We start from the raw sequence: 11,278 nt of genomic DNA on the forward strand, positions 1-11,278 counted from the left end.
TCATCCAGTTTTTCTCAGGGAAGACCTTTCTTAAGGCCCTGGAATAGATTGAACTTTTTTTCTTGGGAATTTTGTTGAACATTAATTCTTCAATCAAGAGTATTCCCATCCAAATTCTTCCCTTCTGAGCTTAGTTCTTTAGCTCACTTTATTCTATTTTTTCAGAACACTATTTTCCTCTGCATTGTAATTTCATGGTTTGCCTGTCTGACTTTTTCACTGAATGAAAGGTCAAAGAGGGTTGGGTTGCTTCTTTTTGCTTACCATATTTCCCCCAGTCCCTTACATTAAAAATGTCATGTAATAAGTAGCTGATAAGTATTTTTGAGTGTGTTATTATCTACCTATTCAAAGAAGGATTTTATATAGGAATTCTAAGAATAATTTCTGGAAAGGAATGGAGTAAACAAGAATACATCCTCTAGATCCTATGTTTAGGAAATATGAGTCATTTTAGTGGTGGGTGCAAGCAAAGATAATGAATCCTGAAAAAAGTGTGATGCTCTTGAATTTTGTTAGTGAAGAATGTTGAGTATGCATGAGCTTACAAAACAATTAATATATACACAGGAATAAACATATTGTGAGCTGGAATTAACTCCTGGCTCCTGGATATTTGGTTACCTAGGTCACTGTCTGTTGGTTAATGCAATGCAATGCAATGCAATGCAATGCAATGCAATGCAATGCAATGCAATGCAATGCAATGCAATGCAATGCAATGCAATGCAATGCCTATAACATGTATACTTTTTTTTTTTAATCTGAGACTAGAATCAAGATTTCAGGGGGAAAAAAACAATAAAGATATCTATCTTGGAAGAAGTACAGCCAGAATGTTCTTTAGAGGTGATGTTCGTATGACTGTATTTCAGATACGTTGAGCGTGATCTCTGTAGGATCAGTCCCTGGGGAAGGACATCAGGTTCATAAAGTAGAGGGTCAGGGAAGGTGAGGAGGAAACTCGCTGAGATGGATTGACAGTGGCTGTGACAGTGTGCTGCACTGCAGGGATTGTCATGGTGGTGCAGAAAAAAGGCAGTGCTTAGTTCTGCGGACTTGACACCTACCAACAACACAGAATATAAACCTTAAGAAAGTGATCCAGTCTTAATGTACGGTAATATTCCCAAGCTACAGTTCAGTAACCTGAAAAATCATTTCAAGTGCTTTTGTGGCTTCTGAGTCAAATCAGTATTTATCCATGTCAAGATATATTTTCTGTAATTAAATTGTAAAGTTTTATTCGTGTTGTATAATTTCTTCATGCATTTTTTTGAGCTCGGAAACCATGCACTAAAGCACTGAAATAGAAATCAAGTATCATCTTCCCAAGCAAGCTGTGAATACCAGGTATTCATTATTGGTATAAATTAATGTAAATACTCTAGGAAGAAACTATTGATTTCTTTCAGGAATTGAAAATGATCAATCACTATGTTAGAAGCATGGCAGTAGGGTCATTTATCAGAGGGTAATTGTTGTTGTGGGCTAAGAATGGCCTTTTGGGTTAGAAAGATGGTAGCCTTTAGGAGGATAGCTTGAATCATTACAATAATGGATGTGAATACAACTGCTCTTGGAGCATCATTACTCTTAATATTGAGGTAAAGGTGGTGCGTTCAGAAGAGCTTACAGTGTTATTAAGTTCCATTGTCGTTTTATCCATTTAGTTAGTGCATGATCAAGATTTAAATCTTAGAATTTTTTTATACAGTAGTTAACTCAGAAGTGTAAGTATACTGTTGATATAAAACATCAATGATTAGTTTATGTTAAATATTCATACATATAATACAAATAGGACCACCCAGCCTTGAATGTAAATAATCACTACATGTTAGTGATACATTGTAGTACTGTAAATATTGCATTTCTACATTGAAAGTAAGTTTATCTAAAGGTAAATTAATTTATTTTTCCAACAAATAAAAGCTTGGGAATATATGTATTTTTTTATTGCAAAATTTTCTTTATCTATTCACTGAGCTTTTGATCATCTTGTATATGTCAGGCTGTGGTATACTAAAATTGATAATAAGTCAATTTTGTCATGTAATTTTAATGTTATTGAACAAATAGAAAATTTATCTAAGTATGGATTATATATGTGTGGTTTGATGTTAGATCTTTCACTCTTTATAACTGTTCATTGCACTAGAATAGCTACTGAAATACTCATTTTTTATACCAAGTATTTGACATATTATCAATATTGTTTAAGATACTCTGTTTGAGGCAATGTGTATATTCATAAGTATTGACAATATGAGAGTCTATAAGAGTGAATATAGATCCACCCGTGGATGTGAGTGGAGAAAAGATCTTTGCTAATTATAGGCACATTGTTTTTAAGTATTTCTAATTGTGCTTCAATCTACAATTACCATTAAGAGCAAATTGAGATTAATTGATCACCAACTGCCTAAAAAAATACAGAACAGGAGGCACAATTCAGATTAAAAATTGATTTATAGTTTCCTCTTGGAATAGATGGATCTTATAATTTTAACTTTTTGAAAGAACAATATGTTTTCTATTAAATATTTTTTTAAAATCAGGAAAACATAAAATCATGTTCTTTAATGATTATAAAATTATTTGGTAGTTGACATAAACATTAACAGCCAAGAAGTGGTTTGGGGTGGGAGGAGCACATCCTCTGCTTTTTCAGTAATTAGAAAAACATATGTTCCTGACATGGCTTTTTTGATATTGCTGTTGAAAACATAAAATAAATTGCAAGTGACTAACAAGTGCAGTTTACAGAAGATACATGATATAGTTCACTAGTCAGCAACACAGGTTGCATATGGAATTACTATAGTAACCAAAACTAATTGAGAGCAGGCACGGTTTTCTAATTATAACTGCAAGGAACTGGACCTTGTTCACTGCACAGAAAATTGGCCCCAGTAGATTAAAAATGAGTTCATTGTTTGTCATCATGGATGTTAGCAATGGCAAGACGTTTAGAGAATAGGTTTCTGTTATTTGTTATAGGTATTATACCTACAGATATAGTCTCTTTTTAATAGAATATTTTTATTACAACATTGTAATTAAAGATTATTTTAATCTCCTTTAAGAGTAAATTATATCTTTTTAAAATCCATTATTTTGTATTTAATTGAGGTTTTCTATGACTTGAAAATGAAAGGATATTGTAAGAAATATGAGTTCTGCTTGTTAATGTTGTTAGTTGAGGTCAAGTATGACTCATAGCGACCCCTGTGAATAACACCTCTGACCACTGTCCTGTCCTGTGCCGACACCATTACTGTCATCTCTGTGTCAATCCATCTAATTGAGAGTCTTCTTCTCCTTCAATGTCCTTCCACCTTTTCAAACATGATGTCCCTCTCAATGAATGGCCTCTCCTATCAAAATCCCCAAAGTATGTGAGATGAAACTTCATCATCTTTGCTTCTAAAGAGCACTCTGGCTGCACCTTCTCTGAGTCACATCTGTTTGTTCTTTTGGCATTCCATGGGATATTCTGCACTCTTCTCCACCACCACAGCTCAAAGGCATCACTTATTCTTCCGTCATTCTTACTCGTTGTCTAGCTTTCAGAAGCACAGCAAGTCACTGAAAAGACCATGACCTGAATCAAGCCAACACAAAGGGAAAAGGTTCAAATCCACTAACTGCTCTTTGGGAAAAAAGTAGGCAGTCGCCTCTCATTTGATTTACAGCCTCTGAAAACTCTCTGGAGAGTTAGTGTCGAATTGACTCAATGGTGGCCATGAATTGAAAGGAAGAGATATAGTAGCTCTGGCAGCATAGTGTGTAATGTGTCAGGCTGCCAACCAAAGGGTAGGTAACACACATCCATCAACTTCTTTTTTGGGAAAATGTAGGCATTCCCATCCTGTAACGACTTACAGCCTCGAAAACCCATGGAGGGTTGCTATGAGTCTAAATTAACTCCATGACAGTGAGTTTAAAAGAAATAAAAGTGGGGAAACTGAAAATTAGTAAAATTATTTTCTTTTATAAATTAATTTTATGGGAGAACACTATCACTGAACTATATTGGGTAAATCTTTTCTTGCTCTAAGTTTCAAGATCTTAATTCATTCAATATGGATGTAAACAGTAACTACATTTTCCTTCAGTAAAATAATTAAGAACATTAGTGTTTATTAGTTACTGATTACCAGTATGACTTAATGACAGATATTCCTACTTTTCACTCATCTGATAATGGTCTGATATCTTTTCATTCCCAAAAGATAATTTTTTCAGACACTGTTATCTTTTTATTTTTTTAAATTTTTTTACTCAAACATTTGAAAAGTGTCATTTCATTCTGGCCTCTATGGCTTCTGATAAAATAGAATCTATTTTATTTGCGTTCCCCCCATATATAAAATGTCAGTCCTCTTTCTCTACTTCAAGATTTTTTTTCCTTTGTGTTTAGGTTTCGAAACTATATCTGGGAATTGATTTCTCTGGTTTATTCCATCTGGAAATTGCTTAAATTTGAGAATTTGTAAGTTTATATTTTGCCAAATTTGAAGAAATCTCAGCCATTAGGATGTGAATACAAGTATCTGTATTCCAAATTAGACACAAAGATATACATAACAAGATGCCAGATGTTCAGCTAAATTTAATGTCAATGGGTAATAGGATATATTTTCACTTGGTTTTTTTTTTACATTTCTGATTTATAGAAAGAAAGAAGCATATATCATCTTCATATGCAATAAAGTGTCATATTTTTTCTAAAAATGAATGCAATCAAGGAATATGTCAATAAAGTTACCATCTAATGAATTTACTAATCATTGCCATGTTGGCTGGATACATTAATTTTATGGTAGCCAGAGGAATATTAATTAAATATATTTTGACAGTAAATCTGCACATCTTATCAAACAGACTTATAGGGAGTCTGGTGGCCTCACGGCGAGAAACTGCTCTGCAATCCTGAAAGCATGCAGTTCTAATCTACCAGCTGCTCCATGGAAGAAGGACGGGCAATCTCCTGTGCTATTTACTACCTCTGAAAGCCCGCTGGAGAATTGGCCCTGGTTCGGTTATGACTCCTCAATGGTACTTAACAACAAAAACATGAGAATGCTTATATAATAATCAGCTGCCCTGGATCACTAACATTTAATAACAGAAGATACAAATAAAAGGTATAGGGGACTGGAAGAGTGGTATAATTAGCTGAGTGAAAAAATGAAATGTGTGTGTGTATGTGTGTGTATTGGTGTGAAAAGTGTTGATTGTGGAGCCAAGCAAACTGTAACTGTTAATAACCTTACACACGTACAAACATACAACATATCTATCTACATAGAAAGAGAGAGAATGCTTAATGCTTCTATAAACAATTATATGTAATAATTGCTACCCAAACTTTTAAAAAAGTGTCTACCTACTCACCTATCAAAATGCTTAATTTCCCTTTTTAAGAGGTAAGAAGGTGATTATGGATGATTAATTTATAATTAGACCCATAACAAGAAAATAAGCTTGTCCGTAGATTTGACAGCAAGATATTAAAATAGAGTACTTTTCAAATGTTCTTCTGGGTCAAGAGAGACTGATAAAAAGTTAGAAATTATGATCTTTATGCACATGTAAATTTCAAATGTTGACATGGCTATATGACTAAAAAATAGCATATTTGATTAACATTACCTGTTTATTTTCAATTAAATTCCTAATCTTTTTATAAATATCCTTCTTATGGAAAATAATATAGAGATATATGATATTCTGATTGGAAGAAACAGAAGACTTTAAAAGATATAGAGAGATATAGGGATATAGTTCTGGTGGCCTGGTAGGTAAAGATTTGTGCTGCCATCCCAAAGGCAGTTTGGTCCACCGGCTACTTTGCAGGTGAAAGGCGGAAGATGGGCAATTATCTCCCTGTGTCATTTTACTATCTCTGTAAAATTGCTGGAAATATTATCTATGAATTAGTTCACACTCAACAGCACACAGCAACTGCAACAAAAAGAGACACATTGCACTGGGAAAATCTGCAGTTAGGGACCTCTCCAAATTAATGAGGGTAATGATATCAGTTTGAGGACTAAGGCGTGTCAGATTCAGGCCATAGTCTTTCTGATTTCTTGCTCTGCATCTGAGAGTTGGACAATGAATAAGGACGACAGGAAAAGAACTGATACCTTTGAGTTGGGTGTTGGAGAAAAGCACTGAATATCCCATGGACAGCCAAGAGAACAAACAAGAGCTGGAGTGCTCTTTCAAGGCAAGAATGATGAGGCTTTGTCTCACAATACTTTGTGCATTTTGCTAGAAGGTGCTATTCCTTGGAGAAAGACATGATGCTGGGAAGAATTGAGGGTCAGAGAAGAAAGGGAGACCCTGAGCCAGGTGGATTCCCATGTGACTGCTGCAATAAACTCTGGCGTGTCAGAAAGTGTTAGGATGGCACAGGATAGAACAGGTTCAGATCTTTTGTTCCTTTCAGAGGGTTTTCAGAGGCAGTTAATCACACACGAGGAGATTACCCATCCTTGTCCCTCAGAGCAGCTGGTGGCCTCAAACTGCGTGCTTTTGGGAACGCACACAGCACAGCCTCTTGTCACCAGGCCACCAGAGTTCCCTATATATTTATAAATGTAGGGTTGTTTCCCTCCCATTGCTGTTGCATAGGTTCCAAGCCATAGCAACCCTGCATTTGGTTTCTGAGGTGGTAAATCTTTACTGGAGCCTGCCCACCTTATTTCAGTGGACCTAGTTTTACATTTGAACTGCAGACATTTATGTCAGAAACTCAACATGTTACATACTACACCACCAGATCTACTGCGTCTTAAATACTCTGACTCTCTGGTATCAGTAAGACTATTCATTTTCCAATTTTTTTATTGGAGATACAATTAACTATATATATAGTATGAAATTTAACTATATCACAGTTAAGACCTAAAACCACCAAAAAGATTAAAAAAAAAAATCACTAAAAGCTGAAAGTCTTTACTGAATCAGACTGTCCCATCATTTTCTCTCACAGCGGCCTAGTGGATTAGAGTTGCCAACCTTTGAAGATACTCAATTATTTTAAGGTTTGTTTCAATAACCATGTCTTTAAGCTATTCCAAAGGCGGGGGGGGGGGGAATACATTTATGTTGTCAAGCTTCAAGTGTATCCTAAAAGCCCTAAAGGGGATTTATTTGAAAAAAAACAAAAAAAAAAAAACACACACACCCAAATCCGCTGACTATATTGCTATCTGTAAAGAAGTTCACAGCAATCATCATTCTCTTTCATTTGTTTATATTTTCAAACCTACACCATGTTAGAAACACATTTTAAAAACTAAAAACTAAAAATAATTTTATTTATATGATATTTACCAACCTAATTTATCATGATTTGTGTTGTTGTTGTTGTTGTGTACCCTGGAGTCAGAAGTGACCCATAGCTGAAGTGACCCATAGCTGGCCTTCTGCCCGGTTTTCAGAGGCAATAATTAATTAAGCAGATGAGATTCTCTTGCCAACGGTGTTGCAATGCAGCTTCTTGCCACTAGGTCACTAGAGCTCACATGATTTTAATAAGGTTCTGAATATTTCATGGTGTTCTGTGGATCATATCTCAATATGAAACACAAACTGGATGGCCATTGTTTGGGTTCCTAATTGATTGTATGAAGAGGCTTTCCTTCTACTAACCACTCATTGTATTCTTCATTTTCTCTGTTTCATAAATCAGCCTTATTTTTAATCACAGTTGATGTTAGGTGCAGTTGGGTTGATAGGACTCACAGCAGCCCTGCTGCCAACAGATCTGAATTGTGTCCTACACTTGCCATCCTTAGAACTCTAAAATAGCCACTGTGTCTATTCATTTTGTTGAAGGTCTTTGTATCGCTTGCAGAACCCTCTGAAAAAGCATAGTGTCTTTTTTGAAGGATTGGTCCCTCCCCCCCCCATGCCCAAAGTATGTGAGATGCAGTTATATCATCCTGGCCTCTATGGAAGAGGCACCCAGATTGCACTTTCTCAAAGACATATTTGTTTGTTCTTTTGTCAGACCTTTGGTTATTTAGTTATCTTCTCTAACACCACAACTCAAAGGCACTGATTCTTCTTCTGTCATCCTAATCCATTGTCCAACCTTCAGATGCATAGCAGGTAATTTTAAAAACTATGGCTTAATCAGATGCACCTTAGTTTTTAAACTACAAAATCTATACCTAGAGCAATAAGCTGTTGTCTGAATGAAACAAAGGAACAGTGTATGATTTAAAATTAGGAAAGGTGTGTATCAGAATTTGTTTTCTTTCTCTGTACCTATTCGATCTATACGCTGAGCAAATGCTTTGTTTAGATAGACTATGAAGAAGCATGTAACATCAGAATCAGAGGAAATCTCACAAATAATTTGCATTATGCAGATGACTACAACCAGATGGGCTCAAAATGAGGAGGGCCTGAAATACCTGCTGCAGAAGATCAAAGTCTTTAATATGAATTACATCGCAACATCAGGTAAACAAAGGTCCTTATCACTGGGTCCACAGGCAACATAATGATAGATGGAAAAAGGATTGAAGCTGTCAATTATTTTATCTTACTTGGATACCGTTAGTCAGAAGATAAGGAGAAATATTGCTTTGTTCAAGGCCACTGTCCCTTTGGAAAGGTACCTTTCCAAAATACTGATGAGCAATAATGGCAGTTTAAAGATAGAGGTGTGCCTGATTCAGACCATGGTCTTTTCAATAACTTACTATGCATCCGAGAGTTGGACAATGAATAAGAATGCCAGAAGCACTGATGTTTTGGAAAAGATTATTGACTATTCCACGGACTGTGAAAAGATGAAACAGGTATGTGTTGGAAAAGGTGCAGCCAGAGTGCTCTTTTGAGGCAAGAATGGCAAAGCTTTGTCTCTCATACTTTAGGCATTTTGCTAAGAGAGGCTATTCCTTGGACAGGGGTATCAAGCTTTGCCGCGGGCTGCTCCAGTCAGGAGGGGCTTGTAAGCCTGAGGTCTAGGGTCTCGAAGAGGGAACACGAAGGTGTGTAGAAGTTCAGTGAAGGGACGATGAAAGAACACAAGACAAACACTCAAGTGATCTTGATGATTTTAATTCTAAGTCATTCTAATTCTCCTTTTTCTTTCTTCCTTCTTTTTTCCCTTCTTTCTTTCCTTGCTTATTGCATTTAACATGATACATTTATATTCCATTTTTACAATAAGGGGCTTAATCAACAGCCAGAAAAACAACAAAAGTAAGAATAAAGTTTACATTATTTTCTTGCACATAGCTATTTTTTATGGTCACGGTTCCTTGGTAATGGGAGAGCTTGGTAGACAATGGCTTTTAAACATTTTCTTTTTTTAAACCTATTTTTCAACTTGTTTGGGTTACAAAGTAAAAAAGTTACATTTTAAATTTAAGCTGATACATTCTACATTTTTAGCTGAATTTACAATATTATTTATTTCCATTCAAAAGACTACAATTTTACACTTTCCATTATTCCAGAGGTGATCACTATCTTAATAAGGGGGTTTAGGTTCATACAAAGGATTTTTTGGGTCATAATATTGCCTAAATTCATCATCCCAATCTTGTGTCTCATGATCTATTTTACCACCTATACCTTGCATAACATCTTTCCTTTGGTCACTTTCAAACCTTTTGAAAAACATATCCGAAAAACCATCAGGGTGTTTTGCATTAAATTCATCATATTTTTCAGTATATGAAAGAGGTTTATTTGTAGGCTCTAGAATTCTGTAAGGGCCTTTCCCAGTAGAGGGCTGCACAAACAACCATTACCTAATAGATAAACAATTCTTCCACTTGATGTTCTCATGGTGGGGGCCAAGGGTTTGGTTTTATTCTTTGAAGGAGTTTTAGTAATGTCAAAAGAACCGGAGGTAATGTTTGCGTATTAAAGTCGTCACCTCCATTTAGTTCTTTTCCTGGAAACATTTAACAACCTTTTAGTAAAAACACTTTGTGTAAAGAACACAGCTTTTTTCTTCTGTCCCACATAGAAAACATAGAGACAATAGAAGAGAAATTGCAGAAAGGCCAAGAACCATCATGGAGAAAGCACACGTTCCGAGAGGCTGACTTCCTTGAAGTTTTGGCCTCAATCGGGTGATTTTTGTCACGCAGACTCCCTTGGAGTTGGTGTGGCAAAGCTTGGAAAGGTGGAGGGTCGGTGAAAGAGAAGAACCTCAACGAGATGGATTGACACAATGACTCAACGGGCTCAAGTGGATCCAAAATGGTGAAGATGACAGAATCAGTGGATGATAGCTGATGGTATATAGTGAGAAATAGTCCTCCTTCCTAGGAAAAACCCAAACTAAAACCACATAAAAAACCTAAAAATATCAGCCATAATCCCCTAGCTAATCAAGACACATTTAATACATGTAAGTACAAGTTTGAAAAGATAATATTCTCAAACAAACCCAAACCAAGTGCCATTGAATGGATTCTAACTCATAGCAACCACATAGTACAGAAAAGAACACCCCCACAGCCTATTTTGTTCAAATTTTTATGGAAGTCAATTGTTCTATTTTTCTGCTGCAGACACACTGTGGATTTGAACTGCCAGACTTTTGATTATAAGCTGAGCTTTAAATTATGGTGGCACCAGGAGTCATTTAATGGTAAGAAGACAAATTTAAGTGTGGAATTGTAATTTACTTAAAAGAGAAGAACACACACAGAACATGGCATAAATAGCATTGAAAAAACATAAGCACAGACTTAATTAGCTTTGTCGCCTAGTGGCTAAGTGGTTATGCTACAAAAAGTAGGCACATCAAATCCCCTACTTGCTTTAGGGGAGAAAGATAACCAGTCCCCTCTGTGTGATTAACAGCCTCTAAAATCCACCAGCGAGTCAGGTACAGGTCCTTTCTGACTTGATGGCACATAACAGAGAGAAGAAAGATGAAGTTCTTGGCCTTGGAGTGTTTAGCACTCATATGCTAAGGATGACACAAAATTCTAGTGGAAAAGGATAAAGAAAATAATAGGAGTTGACAAAAATGAACATAAGACAAACAGAAAGATGGAATGAAAATGGAGAAGTGTTTTAAAAAAAGAAGATGGTTTATGAAGTTACATACAAACAGAAAATCCGGGAGTAGTAGAAACTGCTTTGGAGTTGACTAAAAGAAAGTCTTTGATAAACTAAGAATCAGTCCTTTCTCTGGAGATGCAAAGAACAGAAAACATGTTTTAGGAGATTAAAGCAGGAGTAGCAATGCAATAAAAGCATAAAAGGGTGGATGAAATAG

This window comes from Elephantulus edwardii, unplaced genomic scaffold (genome assembly GCF_000299155.1).
Source record: "Elephantulus edwardii isolate Elephantulus edwardi_28Jun2011 unplaced genomic scaffold, EleEdw1.0 scaffold00109, whole genome shotgun sequence".
In the NCBI taxonomy this organism is placed as follows: Eukaryota; Metazoa; Chordata; class Mammalia; order Macroscelidea; family Macroscelididae; genus Elephantulus; species Elephantulus edwardii.